This window comes from Nothoprocta perdicaria, unplaced genomic scaffold (genome assembly GCF_003342845.1).
Source record: "Nothoprocta perdicaria isolate Ctin4 unplaced genomic scaffold, notPer1 scaffold_33, whole genome shotgun sequence".
Taxonomy (NCBI): Eukaryota; Metazoa; Chordata; class Aves; order Tinamiformes; family Tinamidae; genus Nothoprocta; species Nothoprocta perdicaria.
In genome coordinates, this window is record NW_020455566.1 from 3,648,184 (window position 1) to 3,655,061 (window position 6,878).

Consider the following 6,878-nt stretch of genomic DNA (forward strand, 5'->3'; position numbering starts at 1 on the left):
TCGGGCTTGCAGATGACCTTCTCCCATCAAACATTAACTTTGCAGCAAACAATCACTAGGGAGCATTTGCAGCCTTTAATAACTAATGCTTTTATTAATCCACTGACTCCACTTTAAGCAACGGGTCCTCCCAAATTAATTCTGGTGTCCTCCAATTGCCATTTGGAGAAGAAAGAAATTAATACCATTTCAAGGCAGAGAAAGGAGGGATTTAGATTCCACTGCTCTTTCTAAAGGTACTGGATCTGCTCCTAGAACTGKAATTATGTAACTTATTAACTAAAGCACCAAACATAAGACTAAACAATTTCTGAAACCTGAGTTTTGAGAAACAGTATCACCAGCAGCCATGCAATCTAAAAAAATCAATCAAGATTCTTGGAAATGATTGGAAATGATCTTTCCAATCAAGAATGATCACAAACTTCCAGTGGGCTGAAACTCCATTTCAAGGCACAAAGCTCCCGATCCAGCTTTTCAAGTCCAACACGACTCCAACCATTTTTAATCGTTTGCCCTGTCTGTCATCACATAGACCACCCTGTTGCATCAAATAATGAGAGTCTCAAGTCACTTGTTTCTCCCACAAATTTTTTGACACGTCCCYGCACTTTTCCTACCTGCAGATTGTCCTCCACGAGCTGGTACGTCTCTCACCTTTAAATCCCTGGCACACGCCTTCCAAGAGGCCCAAGGGAATCCCCTCCAGTGAAAAGGAGCCTGAAGGATCCTGTTGTCAGAAACAGAATCAATGGATCAACTCTAAAGCCTGAAATAGCAGCCTAACAACTATCGGATAATGCTGAAGTGAGGTTAAAAAAATGATTATCGAAATTTCCATCAGATACACAATTTGGGAAGAACTCCACAGTATTTCTTACCTTTACTTTTCTCATGTCTGTGGATCACCAGCTATTTGAGAATGGGACAGGCACACTATGGGAACAAGTGGAATACAAAAATAAAATTGCAAAGCAAACTTAACTATGGGGAGAGGGATTCAACAGAGCTGGTTAATGCAGATTAAACTACTATTATGTATGTCACACTGGAAAAAAATAAATMAGTGTTGAGAAATCTCCTGTTTAATCCTTCTCCTGACTGTATTTGCTCGTTATCTCTTCAGATTAATTTCCGTGGGGCAAGAAGATCTTTTATTAGTGCGCTGTAGGAAACCTTTGCACACCAAGTCACAGGGACAGGGCAAGGAGCACAGCCCTGCTCACGGCTTCGCAGAGCTCCGTTGGAACCGCTGGATAACGCTCCCTCTGGAGCGGTGCGGAGCACGTGGGATGACGGAGCGGGCTCCTCCGCAGTGGTTCAGCCGGTGCCTTTGTGCATGAACACCTGAAGAGCATTTTGACTAAGTACTGCTGCCATTTAGAAGCACAGCACGAGAAGCAGACAGTTAATGTATTACTTCATGACATGAAGTACAGTAAAACTCAYGGTTTCAATTCTCCCCTATCAACACCTAAGTGGGGATCCTGCTGGTTTTTTCCATTGCCTTACTACATTCCCTCCCTTTTTTCCTTTAAATATGGCAAGTCAGATTTTTTTCTTTAAGAGAGACCAGRAAGTATCTCTTTTGTTAATAAAAAACATACATTTAATTTTTCCTTCTGTAGTTAATACTCTGTTTCGATGGGCAAGACAAAGACACAGGAGGAAGCCAAATATTCTCTATCACATAGTGAAATTCCCACCTGAATGCACCTCCGTATGACCGTACATCAGAGCCCAGTGAAGTCCTCCTCAGCAATCCTGAGCATTTTAACARTGCTTTAAACGCCTGAAGCAAAACCAAACGGTGTGATCTTTAAAATATTTCCCCGAGTAGTCAAGAAAGAAAAATCCCATTTTCCAGATGAGCAAACGTAGAGGAGTTAAATAATTTCCTCCAAAATACATGAGGAAGATGGTGTTAAAGTTGGCTTTTTAATGGTTTTTCTTGACATAATTTGAAACTGACTGTGCCCTCTAAATCCCAATACAAAATGAAGTTTTTGTAGCAAATCAGAGTAGAACAGATCTTATTCTCTCAGTGTTTGTAGGATCTTGTATATTTTTTACTAATTTTCTGCTATATTTAACTGAAACCAGTCAATAGATTAAAAAGATAAGATGATGCACRCAGACAGCACAGCAATTTACTGATATTTCCATAGGAAGACCATGTAAAAGAGAATAGGAAGCACATTTTCAAATTTCTGCTTTAGATGCACAAACTAAAGCCAGATCCCTCTAACGATATGACATAATTCTAGTGTATATGTGAGTCACCATTACCAGCACCCAAAACAAGTTAAAAAGAGTATACTACCACTTTTTTAAAACGTAGTAGTGAAATATAGATGAATGATGCACAACTAAAACCAGTAAATTMCAACAGGTAGCTTTAAAAAATAATAATATTAAAAAAAAAAAATCCTTGCTAAATATTAAAGGAATTGCTCAGACCTTCTACTCCAAGGCTGCTCAGCCTCTGGGTGCACTTTGGGACAAAAGGACCTCCTCATTCCACATATCCATACAACCCGTAGCACTAAATCCTGAGTTTGGTCTAGGCTGCTTATAGATTGCTGCTGTAAGTAATAAAAGGGAAGTTAAAAATAAATTAGAAGGGAGGAAAGAAAGAGAAAGCAGATTCGTCCTGTAATCCTCCTCACCTTCTTCTTAGAGGTATAACCTCCCAAACACTCACACCTGACTCAGGTTTTCTCCATGGCAAGTTCCTAAAGCCTCCTCTACACCCAAAGCCATGAGACAAAACAGATTTYAAAGGAGTAATTATTGCCTTTAAATTAGGAAGCCAAAGAAACAACACAGCTTACACCGAGTCAGTTCCAACGAAGCCACAAAAATAGGGTGTCAGTAGTGCCGTATCACTACATTTTTCTTTTTTCAAATATTAAAATTTCATATAAAGCATTCAGCAGTCTAAAAGAGAATTGGTAACCTAAAGAGTCCAAAAAAAAAAAAAAAAAAAAGATTTTTTTTTCATCTCAACAGAAATGTAGGACAGTTTCTCCAAGCAAGTAAAGACGCACACTGCATTCCTTTGCAAACAAAGGAGAACTTCAGCAAGAAGTTCAGCAATGGTTTTTTGCCCCAAGGGGTAAGACAATGGATTATTAATCAGACACTGGGCCATGATTAAATATTGTGCAAAGTATCCCACATTTGGCCCAAACTTCAACCAAGGATCTATATTGCTTCAGTTTTTGCAGCAGAAAAGCTTCTGAATATGGAGGGAAAAGAGGAAAAAAAAATCCCTGTTTTTGTTGTTTGATCTCTGTATAGTCTTGTACGGAGAGAATGTTTATATATTGATTATACTTCTCTTATCGTAGAAATCAATGCATTTCTCAGCTCCCTGGACTTCCCAGGATGAATTTCGTATTCTTTCACATACAGGGCCTGAGATACAACACTCAGATGCCTGTTCAGGAAAAAAAAAAAGGAAAAGAAAAAAAGAGAAAAAAAAAAGAAAAAAAAAAGAAAGAAAAAAAAAAAGAAAAAAAATGTTTTCTCCCCAGTATCTTAATCACTGACTAATGTTCATGACTTGCTCTCTGATCAGGGCCTGGATTACTGCAGGCATTCTGGGCCCTCTTGTGGTTATTTTAGAGAGGGAACAAAGCAAATTTCCTTTCAGCAAGTTTCCTTGTTAGAAAAATCTCACGATCTATTGTCCTCTTCTATCAAATCTTGAGCAAGTATTTTCATCATTGAAAATTGCTATGAACCACAATATTTCGTTTCCAATCTAGATGTACTTGGGATTATTCAGAGGTATCTAGAGTTTTTAATTTAAGCTACACTCCAAAAAGAGCCTTACACCACTTTTCTTCCTCAATCTCCCCCCAATAATCAAATCAAATCAAAATAATTCAGTGTTTTAGAGGATTAGGTGTTAGGGGTGGTATATAAACAGGTTTCTCTGCAGATGAGGAAACTGAAAGGGAGGGTTTCGAACACCTGACTGCAGAAAGTACTCAAAACTAGAAATAAATTCCGCACCACCCTGAKATGCAAATACAGGGCTGTTGCTAATTTAAACCGTGATTTGCTCACTTTATTTAAAAAAAAAATAGATGAAAGACTCTCACTTTATATGGCTATTTCCTCCTTACAGTATAAAACACACATGGATTTGAGAGTATAAATAATTACTTGCTAGGATATAGTGATAAATGTTTCATGAAATAGAYTGAGAAACTACAGAGATTGCAAAATGCTGGTTATTTCGGTTTTCTAAGAAACCATCGGGTTTAGTGGAGTTTTAATTCACCTTTAAACTGCTTGCTGTGCATTTTCTGTAAGTATTGTCGGAACAGGATTTTCTCTCCAAAAAGGAATGGCATGAATGCAAGGGATAAGAAAATTCACCTGAGGATGACACTTTCTATATGATCAGGGTACTGAATTACAACTGTACTTGTTAAATAAAGGAAATGGTTAAGCTCAGGCTTTTGGGTAGAACAGGAAAACCTACATTCCTCAGAAAAAAAATTGAAAAATTCCTGGAGCATTTCCAAAAATGTAAAGAGAGCAGAATTCACTTTTGCTCACTGCAGCTATTATTCTCTTTTAATTGAACCTTTAAATAATCCCAAGTTAACTAGGTAAGCCCTACAGTTTAGAGGATTTTCACTGTAAGCAATAAAAAGCAGCAAGTTCTGACCCTGCCAACATGCTCYGAAACAGCATAATTATTGCTCATTGGGATTACAGGTAAATGAGCCACTTCCACTTGAATGTGACTGAATTTGATTCTTTGTTTTTTTCCTGGCTATTCTCTATTATTACAAATTATTTTCAATGTCTGTGTAGCATTATTTGAGTTTGTGCCAGCAGCTGAGAGGCGTCCCAGTGTCCTGCATTAAGGGGATACATCCCCAGACCCCCTCCCTGCCCCCTCTATGTCCTACGTGTGGAATTGATACTTCTRGAATATTTGAGTTTACGACCACTAATAAATTTAAACATAAAAGACAACAAGAACTCACTGCTGCAGATGATGAAGGTGCTGCACTAGCGGTGCTCGGGGCTGCCAGCACAAAAACCTGCTTGATGAGGTCAAATGCAGACGAGTGACTTGGGATAAGGGTCTCTCTCCACTCCTAGATGCTGATCATAGGAACGGTCTTACTCTCAATAGCAGACACTAGAGACAAAGCAATCCAGGCTTAAGCTTGTTTTACAGTGTTTTCTATCAAAAGTTATTGGAGTGAGGCTGATTATAGTTTTCAAGTGCCAAAAAAACGCTGCGCACAAACATCCCCACTAAGCCTGAGAGCAGATTTGAGCAGGTAGCTCCTCCCCATGAGCAAATGCTGCAAGGCGCCTGGTCTGGGGGCTAACACCTGCCTGGGCACCGAGTCTGCTGCACAACCCCAACCCTTCCAGCACAGCTAGGGCAAGCATTGACTTCCAAATCTGCTTTAGAAACCAGGGGAAAACCAAACAGGAAATATCCCCGAAGCGACAAAACCAAAGGGTTTGCTCTTCTCATTAAGCGCACTGGAGGAAAGAGCTACTTTAAGGTCGATGGAAATGCATCTGCTTTCCTACAGCGAAGTTGGGCACCTGTAGCTGGCAGGAAAGGAGCAAGCTTTGCCTTCTAGAAACTATTTGATGAAGCAAGACTCAATTCAATGTATGCAATTAAGTACTTCCTTCCCCTCACCATGAGGTAAGAGAGAAATGGGGAGCGTTAGGAAAGCCACTTCRTCTTAGCCCAGGTACAGAAAGCAATTTATGAACCAAAGAGCATTTCTTTAGATATTCAAAGTAAAATTGCATAGTACTATCTGCTCTACTGAAAATTTTAATGAGGATAGATCCTGAGGTGCTCAAAAATATTACATATAATGTCTTTTCTCATTACCTGTTCTTTCTAGACTTAGGTTGGCTGGAAAACGTGYTGAATATTTCAGCTTCTTTAGCAGAGCTCTCCACAGTATCTATTCGTCACTACAGAAAAATCAAAATACTCTGTGTAAACTCTGCAGTCTTATATTTTTAGGTTGCTCCTATATTAACAGTACAATTTATGATGAGCCCTTAAAATACTTCCCACTTCAGACATTTAGATATTTAAAAATCAAATGGTTGGCTAGTAGAACTTATGGATGCCTAGGTTACCTCCTATTCGCATCACTTATCCTGCACARGAGAAGGGTGCCCGCAAAAAAATTCCATATTTTCTAATTGTGGATTTCAACTTAATTGAGGAGGGAATTTCTTGGCACCTCAAACAAACAGGTCCAGGTAGCAGTAAGAGGAGGCAGAGAAGAGCATTCACGTTAGGAGCAGCCATGGCAGTAGCCCAAGCCAGGCGCACAAGACCACGCACTTACCCTGAAGATGACAAATACAGGGGCAGAACTGGCAACCCAAATATTCTGCAGAAACAGTTGGAGGGAGTGACAGAATTAAGCAGCTATATGGAAAATCAGGGACAAGTAGATCTCTCTTCATCTAGACATGCTAAAAATCTCCAAATTGCCCACCTTGGCTTCACCTTTACAGTAAAGAGCAGGGCTGAAAAGGAACAGAGGCTAAACTTAAATATAGATTGTGGCAATTCTCAAGAAATTCCTTTTTTTTTTTTTTTTTTTTAGCCTACAGATGGGGTAACTTGCTAAGTTTGTACACGGAATAGAAGCAGCATCTGTTCTTCCTTCTGTTTCAGGAAAGTAAAATTCTGCTCCAAAAGGATGGACTTACCTGCAGTAACTGAGATAAAAAGTTATCTTTTTGAATGAGTTAAAAGGTGCTCTTTAAACAAAACGTATTCCTTAGAACAAGCTTAAACAGGTCAGTTAAAAAGGCAATTTTTTTTTTGAATCTGCAAGAAAATGTTTATTCTT